Genomic DNA, 24,916 nt, shown 5'->3' with positions numbered 1-24,916 from the left:
ATTCTTGGAGAATAAAAAAATTTTAAACAAAATCCAACAAAAAAAAATTAACACAATCAAGAATATAAAAATAATGATTATCAATATTACAATAGGTTCAGATTCTAAATTATATTAATATTAAAATTTTACATTTTCTCAAAATAATTGAAATTTCTTTCTCAAATAGTATAATATTTAATGAGAATTATAAATTGGTCATATAAATAATTTATTATCAAATATTTTAAAATGAACTTGTGGGGCCCGATAGTTTATAGGCCAGGCCCACTTGCTCGTGGGGAGCCCGCAAGCCCAAGCTGGAAAAAAAGTTATGGCCCAAACTTAAAAGTATAAGGCTGAGGATGGCCCAGATATGCAGCCGAGGACGGTTTAGTACTCGGCAAGCCTAAAGCTCCCTTGACAAGAGGGGTAAAAGAGAACTATAAGAACAGATCCGTAAGAAGATCTAAAATATCTCAGGGAAGTTGTCCTTAATACCCTTTACTGATAAGACTTTACACCTAACAGAACCTGATTTTTAGGCTTTATTAATCATCCCCAACAATTCTGGGATTAGATTGACGGGACAAATATCAGTCCTGGAAAAGTTGACCCTACACGTGGACGAGGGACAGCAAACGTAGGCTAGTATAAAAGGAAAGGTAAACTAATTAGAAAGGGATCCCCCATCTCACTTCCTGGGAAAAACTCCAGGGATGAGAATGCCCGGATAATATATGTACATCACCACGAAAAATCCACCACCGGATAACCGGAGAAAAACATTAGTGCTCCTCAGACCTGATCCGAGGAGTCCAATCCCTCAAGTTATAAAGCTGTGGGGCTTGGATATCCAGGCTGAAGCCTTTTCTTATTTGAGTTCCTTAAAATCCGGTTTGGACCAACGCCCTGTGACCAAACGCTAGCCTTTCAAGCCCACTCTCTACAAATTTTATTGTGAGGGATCCTTCACGCGCGAGCCCAACGTCATTGTTGGGCAGTTTGAGAAACGTGTCCCTACAATTAGCGCCGTCTGTGGGAAGGCTTGCGCGTTGGCACGGGTGGCGCATGAGTCAGCTCTCTAGCAAGCAGAGATTCGCGAGTTTTCCCCATCTCCGGCGACGTGCAGTTGTTGCTCTGACATAAGCTTCTGCTAGGGGCTACGCCCTGCACTGCTAACGGCGCGGGCGGCTCTAGGGGCTTCCGGCCTCAAGCCAACTCTCCCCTCCTTGGCCTAGGGGTTAACCTTCGAAAAATAAATAAGTATAGAGAAAAAATTACTTAAAAAGATATCTTACAAGTTTTGGACAGAACCAAGGCCTTGCATGGTCCTCGGACCCGAGCCTATGGGGAAACCAAGTACAAAAAAGAAACCTTACAAGTTTTGGACAGAACCAAGGCCTTGTATGGTCCTCGGACCCGAGCCTATGGGGAAACCAAGTACAAAAAAGACATCTTACAAGTTTTGGACAGAACCTAGGCATTGCATGGTCCTCGGACTCAAGTCTATGGGGAAACCAAGTACGTAAAAGAAAAACCATAAGTTTATGACAGAACCTAGAACTTGCATGGTCCTCGGGCTCAAGCCTATGGGGAAACCAAGTATACAAAAACACAATTGAAGTTCCCTACTTCCCAGTCGACTGCTCGCATGGATCATTTAGAGATTATCAGTCTTGGACGGTATTCACGCGCTTATCACAAAATATTCAACTGTTATCCCGGTTAGTTTCCTAAGTCTGACTTACTATGAATTATCGGTATAATGCCTGGTAGTATTGGTAGATTAAAGTTAGTTAGATTATGTTTCAAGGTATCTTACTTTAAATATTCTCGAAGAAACACACACATGGAGCACACCCATTCACAAAGTAGTGTTGCCAAAAGATCAGTATTCAAAACATGTAAATAAATTTCTATTTTCACTAAAACAAAGAAATAGTACAGCGTACAATGAAAAGCTGGAATCAGTTTGTGTCAAAGCTCACTACATAACCAAAAAGAAAGGAAGATACAAGAGAATAAGATAAAGCCGAGGAAGTAGATCAGAGGAGAGGTTGGCTACAGCTCCAAGATATTGTTCTTCCTCAATGCTTTCACATGCCCACAACTCAAACAGCAAAAGAGACCCAACTTGAGCCTGACACCGCTGAAGGAAAGGTGCAGGGAGTTGGAAGTTGAGGGGCTTTCTCTAAATATTTGCCTGCCACAAGGCAAAGGCGCTGATGGCGGAGAATCTTTCTTCTGACACACCAAAATTCTGGCATGAACAGAACCTGCTTCGGATTTTGACTAAAAGAGGGAGAGACATCCTTTCCCCTCGATCGAAATGGAGTATTCTCTTGAACTTATACTTCCTGTGCCCATACCTCACCACTTTGAGTCTCAGGAGGGCACGGCGCTTCCGTAGCGGAGAGAGTTCCTTCTTCCCAACCCTCGCCTCAAACATGTTGTGCTAAGGGAGGACAGCACTGAATATAGGAGTTGTGATTTGGGAGGAAACTGAAGGAGCTGTGTGTATATAAAGCAACTCTCTCTCCCTCCTATTTATTTGAAAAGACAAGGTGGTGTCAGTCAACTCACGCAGCGTCCCAAGGAACGCTACAGACAAAATGGCTCTGGCCCAACTTCCAACGTCAACTGCAACCACAAGATTAAAGGAGCCTCGTAAAGGTGCACCTCGAACACTGAGACGTCAGAAAGTACCACGTGGCCAGAGACTGCATAAATACCTCTTAATTCGTGGGCCTAGTGAATTCGCGGCCCAGGCCCGTTCTGCATAAGGGCCCCGGGACTATGGCCCACGCCGAGGAATAGCCTCTGCCGAGGGCAACCTCCTGCTCTGCGCCTCGTGATATACCTGAAGAAAGGGAGAAATTGAACTCAAAAAGAGTTTTGGACAGAACCAAGGCATTGCATGGTCCTCGGACTCAAGCCTATGGGGAAACCAAGTACTCTAAAAAGTTTTGGACAGAACCAAGGCATTGCATGGTCCTCGGACTCAAGCCTATGGGGAAACCAAGTACTCTAAAAAGTTTTGGACAGAACCAAGACATTGCATGGTCCTCGGACTCAAGCCTATGGGGAAACCAAGTACTCTAAAAAGTTTTGGACAGAACCAAGGCATTGCATGGTCCTCGGACTCAAGCCTATGGGGAAACCAAGTACTCTAAAAAGTTTTGGACAGAACCAAGGCATTGCATGGTTCTCGGACTCAAGCCTATGGGGAAACCAAGTACTCTAAAAAGTTTTGGACAGAACCAAGGCATTGCATGGTCCTCGGACTCAAGCCTATGGGGAAACCAAGTACTAGAAAAAGTTTTCGGACAGAACCTGGGCCTTGCATGGTTCTCGGACTCAAGCCTATGGGAACGCCAGCTACTCGGATGGAAAGTCCTCGGCTCCAATACTGTAAAATGTTAAAGCCAATATGTTAAGATGGCAAAACGACCCCCTATTCAATAGCCTAAGGAAACTGTTCGTTTTGCGGATGACATGTCCTCGGATAGTCACTTCTTACACCGTATCGAATACTCAGTCCTCATCTTGGCTAATTTTAAGGTAAGTGTCGTCCCTCCCTGGTCGGCATTGCTATGTTAAGTAATTCTGTTAAAGTTATGGTGGCATCTTTTTATTAGCACGTATTTTGGCCTTAGTTGTCATTGATTCAAATGCTATACTATTGTGCCGAGCAGTATTTGCAAATTTATTAAAACATATAAATAGGACATGCGAAGTAGAATAACAATAACTTTTATTAATATGTAAAATTATTACAACGTACAAAGAAGGGCTTAAACAAGCCTATACAAAAAATGAATTGCTAAAGCAACAGTAGCATTCGCAATACAGATCGGTAAACGGTCAGGTGTCTTTTAAACTCGCCTTCAAAGTCTCTCCAATCTCTGCCTCAGTGCTGCTCATATCAGGAGAAGAACCTTCTTTAGAAAAAGATGAAGGAGAAGGAAGAAGAATAGGAACACATGGAAGCACTTCAGCAAGCTCTTGACATCAAGGAGCGCAAAGGAAAAAGAAGATGGAGGACATGAGCAGAAGATGGAGGAGATGAATGAAGAAGATGGAGGACATGAGTAGGAAGGAGGAGAAGAAGAGAGAGAGGCAAAGGGGGGCGCCAGTGAACAAAGAGCGGAAGAAGCAGGGGCACTTAGTCCCTGCCCCATTCCTGACTCCTAATACGCTGGCGCCATATTAGATATGCTCGTGAAAGAGCGGGTGGTAATGATGATGTGCTTCCTCGGCTCAGCCACGCCGAAAGTGTGACGTGACGAGTCCCTGCTTCGGATTTTGGCTAAAAGGACGGCGGGACGAATCTTGAGTCTCCGCCATCTTTGCCCTGACCGGGCCATTTTAAGCTTCGCTAGAACATAGTGTTTCTGGGAAAGGAATGGCTTATTCATGGCTGACTACTATAGTGAACGTATTATTGGATAGGGTGTAACCAGAGGGAAGAAGTGAACTCTGGGAAGAGCCTGGGGGATTCAGATATGAAAGAATCACCTTTTGTCTTCTCTCTTTATATAAGGGACGAAGAAAAGGGTACATAACACGTTCAAATCCCCAGGGAAACCTACAGATAAGAATACGCCGTCTCGTTCTCCCACACCATCAATAACCGTCAGATCTGGGAGGTCTCGTAAAGGGAGGATATTAAAGACGCGCCTTGAATACCCAAACGGCATAAGGGCAACGCGCGCAAATTAAGGGGAACAGCTCGTAGACCAGTACATTCCTTGGGCATGTGAAGAGTTACCCGCGTCCTTCAAGGGCTGAAATGAATGAGGCATAATAAAGGCTCGGCATTACCAAAACCCACATTTCCAACCAAGATGTTGGACAGCAGGGTTTTGAGGGGTTATTGTGGGGCCCGATAGTTTATAGACCAGGCCCACTTGCTCGTGGGGAGCCTGCAAGCCCAAGCTGAAAAAAAAGTTATGGCCCAAACTTAAAAGTATAAGGCTGAGGATGGCCCAGATATGCAGCCGAGGACGGTTTAGTCCTCGGCAAGCCTAAAGCTCCCTTGACAAGAGGGAAACCGTCCTCGGCAAGCCTAAAGCTCCCTTGACAAGAGGGGTAAAAGAGAACTATAAGAACAGATCCGTAAGAAGATCTAAAATATCTCAAGGAAGTTGTCCTTAATACCCTTCACTGATAAGACTTTACACCTAACAGAACCTGATTTTTAGGCTTTATTAATCATCCCCAACAATTTTGGGATTAGATTGACGGGACAAATATCAGTCCTGAAAAAGTTGACCCTACACGTGGACGAGGGACAGCAAACGTAGGCTAGTATAAAAGGAAAGGTAAACTAATTAGAAAGGGATCCCCCATCTCACTTCTTGGGAAAAACTCCAGGGATGAGAATGTCCGGATAATATATGTACATCATCACGAGAAAAATCCACCGCCGGATAACCGGAGAAAAACATTAGTGCTCCTCGGACCTGATCCGAGGAGTCCAATCCCTCAAGTTATAAAGCTGTGGGGCTTGGATATCCAGGCTGAAGCCTTTTCTTATCTGAGTTCCTTAAAATCCGGTTTGGACCAACGCCCTGTGACCAAACGCTAGCCTTTCAAGCCCACTCTCTACAAATTTTATTGTGAGGGATCCTTCACGCGCGAGCCCAACGTCATTGTTGGGCCGTTTGAGAAACGTGTCCCTACAGAACTCATAACAAAATTTTTTTTTTTTGATAAGTAACGAAAAATTTTATTAGGAAAAAGCAAACCTAGTACACCGTCAATACGAGAGAGATACAATCAATTCAACAACAACAACAACAACAACAACAACAAAAAAAAAAAAAAAAAAAAAAAAAAAAAAAAAAAAAAAATTGCGGAGCATTGGCTAGTTCCACCAGATTGGAAGGAAAACCATCTGCCAGCAGCGTAAACAAAAGACACAAACCTGAATGAATTGCCTAATACTACTCCAGCATTTCAATAACCAGCAGGAAACCCACCTTTTCTTGGATCACTCACAGCCACAAGCTTTCCAATGCCTCCATTTTTCTTCAAAGTCCCTACATCTTGAACTATATACGTACTGGCAAGCAGTCCCTCCTGAGAGGCTCTGTAGGACATGCCCCTTCTTTCGAAGAGCTGCCCTGATATCAGCAGGTACTTCAAAGCGATCACCACTCACAGCTGTCTAGTTCTCATAGGATACAACATTGGGTATCAGCTGGTTAAACAAAATTGTCATATTAGAATTTCTAGTGGCTACTTATGGTACAATATAGAGTAAAAACTAATCCTCTACATTCAAAATAAGGGGGAAAAAAAGGCTAACAGCTCAAAAATTGGGAGAATTAATGTGTTTGGCGATGAGCTTATAGTGAAATGGGTTGGTTGAGAGAAGCAAGAAACTGTCAGTCCTCCAACCTAATAAAACAGCCTGCTCTTCAATACACTAATCCATAAGCTCTGATGCAGTCTTATAGTTTTAGATGAAATATTTTAATTGAAACCTCATCAATAATTAGCTAGTTAGGTGACTCAATGACATTCATCTTTTATTCCATTTTTTCTGAACATGCAAAATTTATCCTTACAGGAAATTTTAATGCAGGTGAACCAAATCCACCCACGAAAGTTCAAGAAAAAATGTCTTACCTGTAAAACTTAGCTCTGTTCTCATACTAAGAAACTTGACCCTAATCTAAAACTTAGCAAAGGATTGACCAATCTAATCAGATATATTTAGAACTAAGCAGCAACCTTTTCTTGATCTAAATGCAAGCATTATCACTTACCGCTCCTATCAAGAGCATAGAGCTTATATACTGCAAGTGTGAATCATAAGGTATACTCAGAGAAAGAGTTGGATAACGACCTGGTGATAGAATCTTGGTGCCATGACAGAAGAGAGTGGATCCATTCCCTGGGCAAAATGATTCAAGAGAACCTCTGCAGTTGCGGCAATGATCTTGCCTCCACCACTAGCACCTACCACAGCTTGCAGTTGTTCATCCTGTAGAAAGCATTGAAAAAAGGTCACATGACTTATTGCACGTGAATATATTCCATAATATGAAAAGCTTAAAAAAAAAAAAAAAAACAGATATCAGTATATCATGAAGGAACATATATGATAGGAAGACATGACAAACAATATTTTAAAACATTCCCTGAACTAAAATTTCTGCCCAATATTGTACCGTATGTAACTCTACTGTTCTGCTGTTCATTCTGAAGGTCCCAATAAGCAGTAGGGAAGTTATTAGACAATTAATCTGGTAGTTTGGAAATGACACCAGTCCTAACTTGAGTGGAGAACACTCTTAAAGCATACCTTTAAGACAATAGTAGGTGACATGGCAGATAGTAGGTGGGGGAATATCTGCAGAAACATTTGTAGGGATCGAGAAATCATCCATTTCATTGTTTAGGACTATTCCTGTACTAGGTGACAGAATTAGTGAACCAAAATATGAATTCACAGTAGTAGTCATGGCTACAGCATTTCGCTCACGATCTACGATAGACAGATGACTGGTGCCATGCTCGTGGATTTGATTCCATCTGTTAGAAAACAGCATTTAGTATAAACATTTGGGTTATAAATTGTGAATATGTAGGTCATCTACAACCAAAAATAATAGACATGAAGAGGTAAAGACAAGTCACAGTTTTTGTTAAGCACTACATTCTGCCCATAATATCTAAATTGCAGCCTTTGTTATAGGCATTCTCATTCAATATCAACCACCCAAATATATGAGAAGTGACCTTTTCCCCAAAAAAAAAGAAATGTATACCAATTTGAATCTTCAGGCAAAAAATATTTCTATGTAAGAAACACAGAATGTCTAATTAGAATAAATTTCATGCACAGTGTTAAGATTATAATGCTTTATAAATCATCTTGATACTTGTCCTCTAGATTTATTACATCTCCACGCTAATGCATGCAAGCTCACAGGTATACTTTCATTACCAACTAAATTGTGATGCAACGAAGGTAGACCACAAATTGATGATTAATTCAAATTCTGAGGAGCATCACCAGAAAACTAAACCAGATAAACTTCAATATTTGACACATAACTGTTGCTTTTCCAGATTAGAAACTTCAATCCAGAAAAGACCTGAACTTTGGCACTAACATGACACAACATGAACTTGAATTCTGTTAAATTACATGCAAGAATTTGAGACAGCACAAAGCTAAGTTCCTCAAAAAAATCAATATAAGTTATTTATCTTTAAAATCGTATTTTCTATACCAATGAAGCAGCTTACCTGCCACCATAATGACTGGGATAAAATGTCATATTGTCAAATATTTGTTTCTTTAATTCTTTAGCAAACTTAGGAGAGAGCATATCAGATAGAACTTTTGACACATGAACAAAATCAGGATCACCAAGATTCATCCTCACAGCAAACACATGTTTCAAAGCTTCAATTTCTCGATGGAGCCCAAGGGGGCCAGAAACACACGAAGGGATTGCATATTGGGCTAGAATGTTTAACATCTGTAGCAGCAGACAGATAAAGCTGGGTCAAAAAAAAAATTTCCAAAAATATTAAAAGAAGAAAAGAAAGAATATTATATGACACCAAAGCAGATCAGAAATATACTCACAAGTATCATTGGAGGACCCCCTGAAGGAGGGGGCATGACAAGCAATTTATGCCCTAAAATGTTAGCAGAAGTTGGTTCTTTCAATTTAACTTTATAACTTTGCAAATCCTTCATTGTCAATATGCCTCCAACCTTCTGAACATCTCTAACCAACTTGAATCCAATTGAGCTATTATACAAGGCCACTGGACCAAATTTTGAAATTTTTTTTAGTGTATGTGCTAGTTTCTCATTGCGGCAGATATTGCCTGCCTGCAAAAGACTTCCATTTGAAGTAAATACATCTCAGAGTCCCTTATCTGCCAAGATCACAGATGATTTATTGACCATCTGGGTGTGGAGAAATGGTGATATCTTAAATCCCAAATGAGCAAGACGCTCAGCTGGCCTCACAAGCCTCTTCCAAGGAAGCCTTCCATGTTGTTTCCAAGCTTTGTAAAGGACTGCAAGTTCCCCTGGAACTGCTATGGAAAGGGCACCTTCACCTTTCAGAGTAGCATTGCCTGCATACATGTTCTGAAAATGAATAACTATGTAAGAGAATGATTTCAAGAATCATTTACATGGAACATAAAGTTCAACAAGCAATATGAGTTCATAATTACGATTCCAATATTTGTCAATTTCATCTGTATCTTAAAATGGTAAATTTTCCAAATGTCTTCATGTTAGAAATATAAACTATGCAGAAACGTATTAATTGCAAGGAAATTTTTTTTTTTTTCTTTCTAAATAAGGATTATTGGGTCATAATCTTTGGACATGCATGTGCAAAACTCTTTTGTTTTTTGAGCAGGGCTAAATCGAAGACCATTCATCGGATAAGAAATTGAGTTTTGTGGATGGGATGGATAAACACGGGAAAATTACACAAATGATCAGATGGTTAAGATCCATTCAGCTAGGGAATGGTTTTACTGTCTTGGGTCTTCCAGGTGCAGACTTTTTATCTAGCCAAACACTGGTGGAAGATTCTGGCCATGTAAACCTGGTCCATTATTGTAATATAAATTGAGTACTGACTAATAAGAGCTCTTCAACCAAAGCATACAACTCAAATGATCCTCAACAGTATAAATGGATGCGGTAGAAAAAATAATAATATATCAAATTTTCTTTTTTGACATGTAAGAAATTTACTAAATAGCGTCAATTGTAATGTAACCCTTGTAAGGAAGTATAAAAAGAAACAAGCCTCAAAAGATTCATTTGTTTCAACTTAGAATATTGTGCTTAATTGGAACTGTTTGCACTTAAGTTCAAAACCAATCCAAAGAAGATTTGAGTAAAGTGATTTGGAATACCTTAGAAGCTTTCAAGGGGGCAGTTTCTCTCATATTAAAGGCTTGTGCCTTCCCACTGGATAGCCTGAGAACCATAAAGGCTCCCCCACCAAGGCCACTTGATGCTGGGCTTACAACCCCCAAGCAAAGAGCAGAAGCCGCTGATGCATCAACAGCATGACCTCCTTCCTGAAGAACTTTCATCCCTATTCTGGAACATCGACGATCATCAGTGGCAACAGCACCATGATATGCCACAATTACTTCATGTCTACGTTTGGTTGGACCACTGACAGCATTAAGGCTTGAAGTTGGAGAAAACAGTATAAAGAAGAGAAAACAAATCAAGAAAACATGTTATAATCAGAGGAAGTTAGATAGCTTACATTTAGATGCCATCAAGTAGAGCAAAAGATCTCAAATTACTTTGCTAGAAGATTTAGTCTACACAATCAAGGAGAGACTTAATACTAGCCCCCTTTGTGGCATTGGTGGTTAGGTGCTTGCGTATTCTTGTGGTCGAAGGGTTAAGGCCAGTAGAGAGGGTGAAAAGAAGAGTTTTGTTTTTTCTTTTTTCCACTCTTGCATAACAGGATTGGTGTGATAGAATAGACACAGGCCGATGCCTCACATGTATAGTTTCTTTAACAATTTCTCCCAGAATAGACTGAGTTCTATGTAATTGATCTCAACTAGCACATAGGAAATATAGGCAACTTTAACAAAATTAATAATCAACATCTTTGGGGCATCCACCTCAACACACACTCTGGCATAGCTAATTCTGCGCCTCCCCAAATTAGCTTCATCATGATCTGCATATAAAGAAATGCAATTAATGTGAACCATATGAGTTGGTCATCAAGGATAAATGTGTTGATAGGCAACAAATTAATGTCAGTATGGTGTGTAAAACTCAATAAACTTTCACTGTAATTATAAGTTGTATCACCAAAACAATAACTCCAAACAAGGCCATAATCTATTATGACATCCTAATCCCATCACAAATCCTTTTTACATACAAAATCTTAAATTTGGAGATTTTATATCTGTGGATGACCATCTAAGATGTATATCTGTGTATGACCATCTAAGATGCACAGTACAGCTAGGGGGACATGACATTTCCTGAAAAACCTTAGGATATGTCGGGGATATGTGTATTATTTATTATTAAATATATTTTAATTATATTTTTCATATATTGTTAAGCATTTATTTTTCGTTTATTGTGAAACATATATCAATTTAAGAGCAATAATGGATAACATAGTGAATCAATGACCAATAAATGATGTTTAGAATAGAAACCAAGATCCAAAAGAGTAAATAAAAGATAACTATATGAATTTTCAACATTGAAATCAATATATATAAATATATAAAAATTATAATTCTTACAAGTTTGGATTATCTCTCACTATCGAGGGTTGGGTTACAACAACATCCAAGCCGTATCATGGGTGTATAAGTATCCTAGATGTATTGGCACTTAAAAACAAAACAAAAAACAAAATGACTGGGTACATATCTTAGAGGTATCTGTTACAATAAGTATCAAATACGGGTACGTGAGCAAAAATGGAGTATTTGTGCATCCTAGATTACCATACAATGTTGTGCAACTAAGGAACACTCAAGCTCAATAAGCATTAATGATTAAGTTAAGTTATGTAATTATTATTTCCACCTTTCCCAAATTCAATTTCCACCCTTGTAAACCTGATGCCTCTACAGGCTAAAATAAATAAATCAGTGGCCTTCGAATCTATGTATTAGCACATAACAATCTAGGAAGAAAGAAAGGACAAGGGTATGAGTGCGACACGGCGAAAAGGTTTTTTTTTTTATTTTTTATTTTTATTTTTTATATTTTAAATAGGACATGGATACGGCAAGATACATCTATTAAATAATTATTAACTATATTTTTATTTTTATTTTCTATATATCATTAAGCATTTATTTTTCATAAAATGTTAAAAATATATCAATTTAAGAGCAATGATGGATAATAAAGTGAATTCATGGCTATTAAAGGATGTTTAAAAATTAGAATACAAACCAAAATTAAGAATATTTTTTAATTATCAAATGTACTGTTACTATTAGAGAATGAATGCTTTATTTGTTTTGTGAAAGGGTATTTGATTCCTCTTACTCCCGTGTCCCACAAATTTTTTTTTTATATATTTAAAAAAGGACATGACTGGGACATGCATGCAAAAGTGTCCTAGGCATGTCCCGTGTCTAACTTGAGTATGACACCCCAAATAAAGTGTTTGTGCTTCATAGATAACAGTATAACATCCTTGTTTTCCTCCATATTGGCAGGAAATTTTTCGCATGCAAGTTTCCCTCTTGTGTTTATTTCTAAGTGTCTAAAAAACACCCCTAGTTTGATATACCCCATAATTATGCCTTTTTTTTTCCTTTCAAATTAATAATTTACTCACTTGTCTAAAGGATCTTAAATCCATTACCTCACCTTCCATCTCATTTTTTCTTAAATCCATTACCTCACCTTCCATCTCATTTTTTCAAGAGGAGTTCAAATGTTACTGGAACTAAAGCTCATTGGGACAAGAAAAATTTTTCAATACTCCATAACTAATGCTCACTTTTCTTACATGAATAGCGGATCCTTTTTTTTATTTATTTTCTATTTTTTATATAAGTAATAAAAATATATTATAAAAAGAAGAAAAGTGTCACCTGAGTATACATGGAGTATACATTAGGGACAAAGTACAAAAGTACAAAAACCATGAACTGAATAATGGATCCTATTATGAATTTAATTAATGGGACCCATCCTTATGTGAGTAGATGGAACATTGTACCTAGAGTACTCAATAATTACTTCATTAACAGTTATTACAAATCTTTAGGACCGGCATCATCACATTTCCCACATGAGAACCAAATTCTTGCCACTCTGTTATATTATGAATGAATTATAAACAGCATAAAATCTTACATTCTTGAATATCATAGTTTAGGACATTGCAAAACAAATCCAAACAACACCCATTAATCTTTGTTATTTTAGTTTCTTACTCGATGAAACTTACACCTTAGTGAACACTATATTGTACATACTATATAGCTTGACTTGACATACAAACGAGGTTGTTACTTGTTCAACTTCACAACCCAAAACTTAAGTTACTTAACCATCCTTTATCAGTGCCCAACTTGATACTTTCTAAACATCCTTGTACTAATCCTCATTCAATTTCTTAATGCAGACCTCAAAGCAACATGTTAAAATGAAAAACCATTAACAAAAACAACCAAAACAGAAGCCTAAAGTCACTCACATGCCATGACTCCTCTGCACAAAGTAGCTCACACCCATTGTGACTGTGTTGTCTTCTTCTTCTCGTTCTTCTTCTTCTTCTACTACTAGTACTACTTCTTCAGCCTCATGGAATTTGATGGGACCGAAGTTGGGGTGGAACATGCACAGAAGGCGTCTACCCATTGGCAAGAATAGTAGAAAAATGAGGCAGTGAAGCGGCTGGGACATGTGAAGAGTGGAGAAGTTTGGGTTGCAAAGTCTCCTCCTGGCAAAGAAATGAAGAATCAAATATCAGGAACTCCGGCCACTCGTTGTTGAGTGATTTTTTATTTTATTTATAACAGATTGAGCGATTATTTTCTCTTTTTCCTTGGTTCGTTGATTGGGTTCAAAATTTTTACTATAGTCAAGTAGAATAGTATCTAATTTTATAAGATCAACCTCTCATTTTTTTTTTTTTTTTTAATATTAAATTCTTAATGCTACCCTTTTTTTTTTTAATAATTCGGTAGTTGAGGGAAAGAGGATTTTGAACCTTGAACGTCTCGGTTGGAATATTAGAAAGTGACAATTGAGGTACAATATTATTGGCATCCCCCTTCAATTACTCTTTGAATTATACTATCTCATGTTCCATAATATGCACATAAACAATTAACGTCCTCTCCTAGCTTCTAGCAAAATGGGGCTCTAATTCAATGATGCCAAAATTTAGAGCTTAATTTGATAAAGATATATAAATTAATCAAATTAATAAATAAATAAAATTCATTTCTTAATTTTCTCAAGAAACAGATTGAGTGTAACATAAATTTAGTGATATTAAGCACAATCCAGGATTGAGCACTACACCCCAAAAGTGTGTTTCTAATTGTGAAGCACCACTCAGAAAGAAGAAACAGAAATTGACTCATAACACAGATGATTCTGATATAATCAAAACTTGAGAAGCACCATTTTTTTTTTTGCTAAAAAACAGAAAGAGTGGTGGTGACTGTTTTCATTATTAATTTCTGCATCAAATTGTAAAGTAATAGCATCTTCTGCTACAAAAAAACGTTGTTTAATGACTTTTTTTATGCAATTGAAATATTAAACATATATAAAGATGTGGAGGCATGTATCTGAAACCAGTCAAGATAAATAATATTATCCCCATTTAATATTTCACCTAGATTAACAAAAACGACACAGTGCTACAATTTTACAAAATCTTCAAAAGCCAAAAGAGCTTTACTTTCCACCAACAAAGAGTTACAAAGGCAGGTGTCAAATTATACAGAGAATTCAAGGAATAACACTTACAACAAAAACAACTTTTTTTTCATCCACATACTCATCCATGAATTTCCCTTATAGGAGATGGGAATGCAGTATTTTTTTTTATATATATTTTATTGTTCAGTTCTTTAAAGAAAATACAGCTATGCAGTTCAAAACATTGTGAAAATCTAAAGTAATGAGACTTAACAGAGCAGAGAAGCGAAAAAAAAAAAAAAAAAAAATCACCTTGCCAATGGCAGTACTAGTGTCCGTGTTTCCAGCAGCATCCAAGGCATCTCTTGTTTCACGAATCGCATGGCTCATATCAGCCATTTCAGCAAATGACATTCCCATTTCCTGAAGAAGAAGAAGAAGAAGAAGAAGTGAGACACAGAGAGAATGACTATTACAAAGGGTGACAAACTTGTAATTAAAGCAAACGTGGGTTTAATTTTGATTTTTTATTTTTGGGATAAATAAATAAAAGTAAAAGTAAGATGTAGTCCTTTCTCCACCCAAAAAAAAAAAAAGAAAAAAAAATCAATAAACTCATATTTTAACTCAAATTTTGTGTTAATTTAATGCTATTTACTGTATTTAATATATAAACTCATGTTTTATATGTAACAACTTGTCACATATAAGTTTCTCAAAAAAAAAAAAAAAAAAAAAAAATTGTTACATATAAAACATGAGTTTATATATGTTAAGAAAATAGAAGGGGGAAGAACGGAGAGGAAAAATTGTGGAAAGAAACATAATATTATTAATGGAGCATTTGCAATTTCAGGCAGGGCTATGTGAATCTGGTTTAGCCCACAAGACTGGTTGGATATTCTAGGCGTAATTTAAGAAATCAGGATTCCTTCTGCTTTGGTTTGAAATTTCACATATACTAGTCGCTGATGCATAAAAAATTATATAAAAGTTAAAAAAAAAAATTTGAGCAAAAATTAAATATATTTATTTTGTTTAAAGGTATATGATTGGCTTAAAAAAAAGGTATGACTTGAAAATGATTAAAAAAGAATGAAAATAAGTAATTTTGTACAAAATAAAGGTTTAGAAAGTTCTTTTTTCTTCATATCATTGGTCCACATAACACATATTGGAGTGGCTCACAACATCATAGCCATAGTTGTCAAAACGTGAATCGTATCGTGAATTGGTTTTTAATTTTTCTATATCATGTATCGTATCTTATATTGTAAAATACACAAACACTTAATAAAATTTATAAAAAATTATAAATATATATATATATATATATAAAGGGTATATTCATTATAAATTTTGAATATATTCAACTAATGACTAATTCATTCATCACTTATGTAATAATATTTAACAAGCTAACTAAATAATTAGCATTTATAACATACGCATTCAAATTTCCTAAATTCAAAAGTGATAATATATTACAAATGACCCAAAAATAATAATTTATTTTCATCATATTGCCTAATCAACCCCATCTAAGTCAATGATATCATCATGTTTATAATTTTGCAAACTTATTTCTTCATTAAAATTTTCTTCATCATTATTTGTCATTAACATTTACAATCTCTTCTTGTTCTTTTTATTTTAATAATATTTTTATAAAAAATATTTTGGCATTCTAGTTTCTTGGATTTATAACAATAATGATAAAAATAAAAAATTTATATTGTCAATTAGGGTATATTTGGTACACTGAATGTAAATTACATTAGGAATAGTAATCTTTATTACTGGGAGTAGAAAACATTGTAATGGAATAACTATTACTATTCATTAGTTTGGTTGTTACATATGGAAAGCTTGTAAAAGAAGATGTATAAGGAAACTTTATATTTTTAGAAATATATTAATTTTAAAACCTATTATATGCACTAAGGAATAGCTATTACATCCATTTTAAAGAGGAATAGCTATTCTTCAATTTAAAGAATAATTATTTTAATGTAATAATTAATCCATGTAATAAAGATGCAACCAAATGATTGAATTGATATTACACATGAATAACTATTCCATTACAAGAGCTATTACAGCGTACCAAACATACTCTTAGTATTTTATTCGTAGTATATAAAATAAATTTGTAAATATTAAAGTGAAGGGTAAGTGTGTACTATGTAGTCTAGTTGTAGGAGAGAGAGCAAAAACAACTTATGAATATGTTATTTTAGTAGGGTAAACTAAGTAAACTAATAATTTTTTGTTAAAAACAAGTCTAACAACTTGTTAGATTCAAATAAAAGTACAAATTTTAACAAAAAAATCTCATTTTAAAGCATTTGTCCATGTATCGTACGATACGTACGATTTTAAGATACGATATGATTCATATGATACGCATATTGTATCGTATGATTCATGAGTACTTGCGATACGCTAATACGATACAGAACTTTTTACACACAATATGATACGTATCGCGTATTGTACGATACTGACAACTATGATCATAGCAATTCTAGGGTGATGACTTTGCAGTTCACACAATGCTCAATTGCAACTAAATCTACTATCCACAACCAATATAATTATCTATGTTATATTGATAATAAATCTACAAATTACATTCTCATATCTTCCATCATTTGGAAGGTAACTAGAATAATGATTATATGTAATGTATAAATTTTATTGCATTACCATATGAAAATTTGGGATAATTACAGTAAACTCACCTATGGTATGACCCGTTTTTACTTTGCCTACTCGTGGTTTAAAACTTTACACTTTGCCCACCTGAGGTACCTTCCGTTAGGGATTTGTTACCCACCTTTCCTTTTGCCGTTAGAAAAACACATTTTTAGGGAAAAACAAACATAACAAAAATAAAAAAGCTAGGGTTTTGATTGCTTTAAGAAGTTCTATAAGAACAAAGTGGAGAAGAACCCAAACCCAGAAACTACTCTCCGATCATTCTATAAACCTTTCTAGCTTTAGTTACAAGATTCCTATCCCTAAGTATCCTAAGAATCCTATTACAATTTTTCACATCCGACAACAACCCATTTGCTATCATCTTATCAAAAACCAACAAGCATTGCTCAATCATGGATTTCTTCGTATAAACCCATAACAAAAGATTGAGAAGCTTAACCAAAACCTCATAACCAACATACCCATCCACCAAAACATCCACAATTCCATGCATATCTACACTAATAACCCTTTCCACCACCCAATAAGCCGACCTCATCAAATTATTCTTCACAAGTATTTCAAGCATGGCACAAAACGTAAACTCAGACCGCTTAAACCCCGGTTGACCCTCAACCCATCAAAAGAACCACAAAGCAATTCTGGGTCTAATCCGAATTGAATCAAGAACTTGGATGAACAACTCGGGGTCAACAATAACAGCTCGAAATTGATCAGATACCCAGTTGTTGTTACAAAAAACCCAGGGCTTTTCTTCAATGGTATCGAAAATAAGGTCTCTATATTTGGTCTCAGAGATTGTAGCAGGAGTAGAAGCTATGCCTATGGTTGTAGTGCTAGCGGGACAGTTGTGGAAAGAAGAAAATAAAGGAAATAAAAGGATATCAATTTGGTTGACTAAAGCAACACTACTCTAGTTTTTTTTTTTTTTTTTTTTTTTTTTTTTTTTTTTTTTTAATCTCTCTACCTCTCAAACCTAGAAACTACTCTTCGATCCATGAGCTAAGAGGGGCTTTTACAGCATGTGAACCACTAAAAGTGATTTTCATTGAGCCCTTTGATCTATGTGCTATTCCTCCACTTTGTTCTTTCTTAAGCAATCAAAACCCTAACTTTTTTATTTTTGTTATGTTTGTTTTTCCTTAAAAAAGTGTTTTTCTAACGGCAAAAGGAGAGGTGGGTAACAGATCCCTAACGGAAGGTACCTCAGGTGGGCAAAGTGTAAAGTTTTAAACCACGGGTAGGCAAAGTGAAAACGGGCCATACCACAGGTGGGTTTAACGTAATTATCCCTAAAACTTTTATGATAGATGATCAAAAAAATTAAAATAAAATCTAAAGTTTTTGAAATTTTTTGAAATAGAATTTTAGTTGGAATAGAATTTTAGTTTTTTTAAAACTTAGCTAATAGAGTTTTAACTAAATTGATGTTACATTTAGCTACATACCATATGTAATACCTTCACACCTATTAGTAGTCTATTATGATACTTCCAAATAATATCCTAATACCTATCTATAAGGCCTCGTTTGGGAGGAGGGAATGGAATGGAATGAAATAAAAAGAATAATTTTAGAATATTCTTCCCTTCCCTTATTTGGGAGTTTTAATGGAGGGAATAGAAAGTTCATTCCCTTGTTTGGGAGTTTAAGTGGGAGGGAACATTTATTCCTCTCTATTCTCTTGAAACCTCAAATTTTCATTCCCCCCTAAATTGGGAGCCATAGGAGGGAATGAAATTAAATTTAATGATTTTTTTACTAAAACTCTTAAAATACCCCTATATATTCAACTATTTATTTTAAAATAGAGGTCTAATAGTAATTGTGGGGCCCGAAATCTGAGGTCCCAGCTCACTTTACATTCAGGACCCAAAGCCCAGACTGAGGAGCCCTATTGCTGAGGACGTATGATGAAAGCCCCACAAAGGCCCAAGGATATGGCCGAGGATGATCTCATGCTCAACACCTCACAAAAAGCCTGAAGAAAAGGACAAACTCAGTACAGGGGCAGGACAAGGGAGAAAACTACCAATACCACAGTATGGAGCCCTGCATCTGACAGACCCATACTTCAGACCATGCTATTTAACCTTTCCCAACCACCCCCAACCACTTGGATGTATGGATTGATAGGACGAGTCTATACCTCAAAAAGCAAAACTTACACGTGGACACTAAATGGGAAGTAAACACTAGTATAAAAGGGAAAAAAAGCCAAGGGAGGGGGGGAGGATAAAAAATCCTACAAAAAAGGAGAATGGGAAGAATGTGATGCTCCTCAGACTAAGTCCGAGGACTCAAACCCTCCAGGCTACATCGATGTAAGGCTTAGCTATTCAGGCCAAACCTACCTTCGTATGAGCTTCCATAAAAATCATGACCAGATCGCTGTCCGGCAACCAAGGGCAAACCTTTCAAGCCCACGCTCTACAAATTATATTGTTTGGGCCTTTAACGTGCGAACCCAATATCATTTTGGGGTCGTTACAAATTGAGTCCTTACAATTAGCGCCGTCTGTGGGAAGGCTTGCGCGTTGGCACAGGTGGCGGTGGGGTCAAGCCCCTGTCAAGCAAGGGTCTGCGAAGGTTCCTTCATTTCCAGCAACACGATGTTGTTGTTCCGACATAAATTCCCGCTAGGGGCTACGCCTCGCAGTGCCAATGGCACGGGCAGCCCTAGGGGCTTCCAACCTCAAGCTAACTCTTCCTACCTTGGTCGAGGGGCCAATAAAGGAAAAAATACAAGTTTTGGACAGAACCAAGGCCTTGTATGGTCCTCGAACTCAAGCCTATGGGGAAACCAACTACTTAAAATAAAAAATACAAGTTTTGGACAGAACCAAGGCCTTGTATGGTCCTCGGACTCAAGCCTATGGGAAAACCAACTACTTAAAAGAAAAAATACAAGTTTTAGACAGAACCAAGGCCTTGTATGGTCCTCGGACTCAAGCCTATGGGAAAACCAACTACTTAAAAGAAAAAATACAAGTTTTGGACAGAACCAAGGCCTTGTATGGTCCTCGGACTCAAGCCTATGGGGAAACCAACTACTTAAAAGAAAAAATACAAGTTTTGGACAGAACCAAGGCCTTGTATGGTCCTCGGACTCAAGCCTATGGGGAAACCAACTACTTAAAAAGAAAATATACAAGTTTTGGATAGAACTAAGGCCTTGTATGGTCCTCGGACTCAAGCCTATGGGGAAACCAACTACTTAAAAGAAAAAATACAAGTTTTGGACACAACCCGGTACAATCATACCTCGGTCCTCGGATCAGAGGCCAGGTGTTATCGAAAACACGGCCAAAATTCCACATACTCGGCAACCCTCTCGGATGGTTTATTTTGGGTTCCTCATTCTCAAGCAACTACCTCACGCGCGTTACGGTATACTCAGCTGTTATCTCGGTTAGTCTCATAAGTTTAATCTGCTATTGATTGGTATTATTATATTTGATAGTTTCAATAGGTTCAAAATTAGTAGCTTTTTGTTACAAGGTTTCCTGTCCTAAGTATCATTAAAGGAAAATACACATGTAGCACACCCATTCACAAAATAATTGCTGCAGAAAAGAAAAGTATTTAGAAGGAAACAAATTCATCTTTTATTAAGACAAAGAAATAGTACAACGTACAATGAAAGAGCTTGAATAAGCTTATACTAAAAACTAACTACATAAGCGAAAAGAAAAGATACAAGGGAGTGAAGAAAAAGCAGAAGAAGAGGTGCAGAGAAGAGGGATGCAGTCGTTCCAAAATGTTATCTAAGGAAACCATTCCTCAATACTTTTACATGCCCATAACTCAGGCAGCAAAAGAACCTAACATGGGGCTAGCACCTTTGAAGAAAAGGTGCAGGGAGTAGGAAGTTGATGAGCCTCCATGTTAGCCACGCTCGTGATAGAGCAGATGGCGCTGATGACGGAAAACCTTACTGCTGTTGCACCAAGAATTTGATGCAACCAGTCCTTGCTTCGAATTTTGACTGAAAGAGGTAGAGATATCATCCCCACCTTGACCAAACGGAGGATTATCTTGAGTCTGTGTCTTCCCTGTCCAGACCGCAACACCTTGAGTCTTTGAAGGATTCGGTGCCTCTGAAGCGGGTGTAGATCCTTCATCCCCACCCTGCCTTAAACATATTGCTCTAAGGGTGGATGGCATTGGAGATGGAGATTGGGAGTATGGCTGGAGGATTATGAATTGGGATGGGGCCGAAGGGTTTATATGTAAGGGGAGTAACCCCCTATCCTACTTATATAGAGGGCAAACTGGTGGCATTTAATCCATGCAGGTTTCCAAGAAGTGCTACAGACAAGACGGTCCTGGTACAATTTCCAACACCATCTGCAACTGTAAGGTTTGAATAACCTCGTGAAGGAAACATATTAATGGCACGCCTCGGACACTGAAACGTTGAGGACGCCGCGTGAGAAACCTAGAGGGATGTCTCACAATTTGGCGCGCCTCCCATGCAAACGAAGAAACCCCGACATTAATGAAATGTAGAGCTGGGCAAGTCATGGTTTGGGCCTAACATCATCAAAACCCTCCTCCCAAACCACAAGGTCGGGAAGTAAGATTTTAAGGGGCTATTGTGGGGCCCGAAATCTGAGGTCCTAGCCCACTTTACATTCAAGACCCAAAGCCTAGGCCGAGGAGCCCTATTGCCGAGGACGTATGATGAAAGCCCCACAAAGGCCCAAGGATGTGGCCGAGGATGATCTCATGCTCAACACCTCACAAAAAGCCTGAAGAAAAGGACAAACTCAGTACAGGGGCAGGACAAGGGAGAAAATTGCCAACACCGCAATTTGGAGCCCTGCATCTGACAGGCCCATACTTCAGACCATGCTATTTAACCTTTCCTAACCACCCCCAACCACTCAGATGTATGGATTGATAGGACGAGTCTATACCTCAAAAAGCAAAACTTACACATGGACACTAAATGGGAAGTAAACACTAGTATAAAAGGGAAAGAAAGCCAAGGGAGGGGGGGAGGATAAAAAATCCTACAAAAAAGGAGAATGGGAAGAATGTGATGCTCCTCGAACTAAGTCCGAGGACTCAAACCCTCCAGGCTACATCGATGTAAGGCTTAGCTATTCAGGCCAAACCTACCTTCGTATGAGCTTCCATAAAAATCATGACCAGATCGCTGTCCAGCGACCAAGGGCAAGCCTTTCAAGCCCACTCTCTATAAATTATATTGTTCGGGCCCATTACATACGAGCCTAATGTTATCCTTGAGTCGTTAAAAATCGTGTCCCTATAGTAATATTGTCATAAAATGATTCCATTTCATTCCTCCATGTTGCTTCCAAATAAGATTACTTACATTCCATTCATTTTCATTTATTTCCATTCCTTTATTTTAAAACATCCAATCAAGGTTACTTAATTCCATTCAATTCCATTATTTTCCATTCCTTTCCCTTACTTAAATACATTCTTTTTCATTCCTTTCCATTCCCTTATGATCATATTATTCCATTCCCTTATGAACTCCCAAATGGAGCCTAAGGGTTTTCTTTTGATGAAGTCATAAATGAGGGAGTTTAATAGAAGTCAACGTTGCCAATAGTTTTTTTATAAAAAAATTAAGTTCAAGAGTCTTTTAATTGTAATTTTTTAAAATCATAAATAGACTTTATCTAAACTCTAAAGGAAAGTATTCAGAATGATCACATCATTGATACCATATCATAATGATTGCAAATAACAATATTATTATTCATGATTAATAGATTAACAATTGAAATTGTGAATTAACCTTTCAAATACTAAGTTTTAGCAACAACAAAATATATACAAAAGACTCCAAATATTGGAACATATTTTTTCTTGATTCAATCAAAACCAAAGTTTCAAAAATAATTCCAATTCAATTAAACCCAATACATACATACACATGAATATAAACAATTCCAAAAATCTTTTCTTTATCTTTTAACATACATTAAACCTTACAGGAAAACTTACATTTTTTACAAAATAAACCCAAGTTTTGGAAGCTTAGAAATATTTCACTTGGTCAAATTGTTTGCTACATGTATTGTCCATCACGTTATCATGATATTATAAAAGCAAAGATGTATCAACCCCTTTACCACTTGAAGATTCCAACCAATTCAACCCAGAAAAAAAAAATACAAACACAAAAAATTCGACCCAGTAAAAGAAATGACTAAAAGACAGTCCCTTTGAAGTTTGATCAGTTTCAGTAGACACCTACATCAATGAAACTTGCAGATGAAGTGTCAAACTCTCACCAGAGAGAACGAAAATAACCAAAGCTCATGAAGAAGGCGAAAGAACACAGAGAGTGTGTGTCACAGTGTCGGTGTCACTTACTCTCTCGCTGTCTTTTGTTGTCAGTTCCTTAGACTAAAACAAATGCATGACTAAATGAGAAACTTGAGCTTGATCTTCAATAGTCAGTCGCTAACCCGTGCTATGCACAGGAACTTATCTATTTGTGAGGTAAACTAAAATAATTTTATAAAATCTTAAATTGATTAAGAAACTATAGGTCATTGCTTAAACGTGCAATGACTTACAAAAAATTTGTCAAACAATTTCAGATACTGCAAAAAAATAACTTAAAAATTCAGATATTAAAACTTCTGAAAAACCAAAAAATATTAAAGAATCAAATGATTCACGGCTTAAAAATTATTCAAACAAAACAAAATTTATATGACTAAAAAATAGAAAAATATAAGAAAAAGATTAGGTTACATTCAAAACAATAATCCATGGCTATAAGTTTGCATCCTATCATAAAATATCACGTTAGTGAAGTAGAGAGATAATAATAATAATAATAATAATATCAACATTTGAGTTTGAGTTTGAGTTTAAGTTGGATTTGTTAGAGAGATAGAGTTTCACTCCTTGTTAAGTTTGGACTAAACAAAAATAATTTTATTTAAATAAAATGATAATTTTATTTAAATATTGTGCTGACGTGAAAAATTGTAAAAGTTTTAGAGGTTTCGGTTTTATATATACTAGCATTACTCCCGTGCGTTGCACGATTTTAATTATAAACTTTCGGAATAATTTTATTGGAAAATAACAAATTAATAATCACTTAAGTCTAGATCATATAAATTGTATATAAAGTATTGTTCTTTGGATTCAAACAATCACACAATATATTTATATGAAAAAATTCTTGAATTTAATAATTAAAATGTGTTATGCACTTAAAGAGTATAGACTACATGGTATTTTGTTTTTCAAACCTTTATTTAGAGTTATGTTTTGATACATTAATGGCCTCTTTTATCTAAAGGAGTCTTAATGGATAAAAAGGATAAAGAAAATTGTTAGAAAAAACTATTAGTTCAAGTAAATAGTTGCATGATCATATTAAGATGTGAATTCCTTTTCATGATGTAGATTTTATATTACTTGCTAATAGTAATCTTGTGAAGGAATATGTTGTTGATATTTATAACATGCTATGTTAAAAAAAGAATTTCGTGAATACTATTCAAATGTGTTGTGGGTGATAAATATAGGTATGGATATTGACATTTGTAAAAACCAAAATAAAAATTAATTACAATGAAATTTAAAATAATAAAAAAAGTTACATGCTCATAATGTTAGACAATTTCTTTTGCACACATATAATATCATTAAAAATAAAAATGAGAAATAGCAACATAAAAATTTTACTTTTCAAGAAAATTAATTTAATCTAATAACACACATATAAACATAACACAAATACAAATAGAACCCTTGTTGTAGGAGAGAATACAAAATTTGATAATTCTTATATAATATTTATAG

At 36.4% G+C, this 24,916-nt stretch overlaps 1 pseudogene; it reads right to left on the bottom strand.

Moving 5' to 3' along the window:
• Positions 1–5,720: 5,720 nt before the first annotated feature.
• On the bottom strand, positions 5,721–14,845 carry LOC126733195 (glutathione hydrolase 1-like; annotated as a pseudogene).
• Positions 14,846–24,916: the final 10,071 nt, after the last annotated feature.

The sequence above is a fragment of the Quercus robur genome, chromosome 6 (assembly GCF_932294415.1).
Source record: "Quercus robur chromosome 6, dhQueRobu3.1, whole genome shotgun sequence".
NCBI lineage: Eukaryota > Viridiplantae > Streptophyta > Magnoliopsida > Fagales > Fagaceae > Quercus > Quercus robur.
This window is presented reverse-complemented; position numbering and strand designations above follow the sequence as displayed.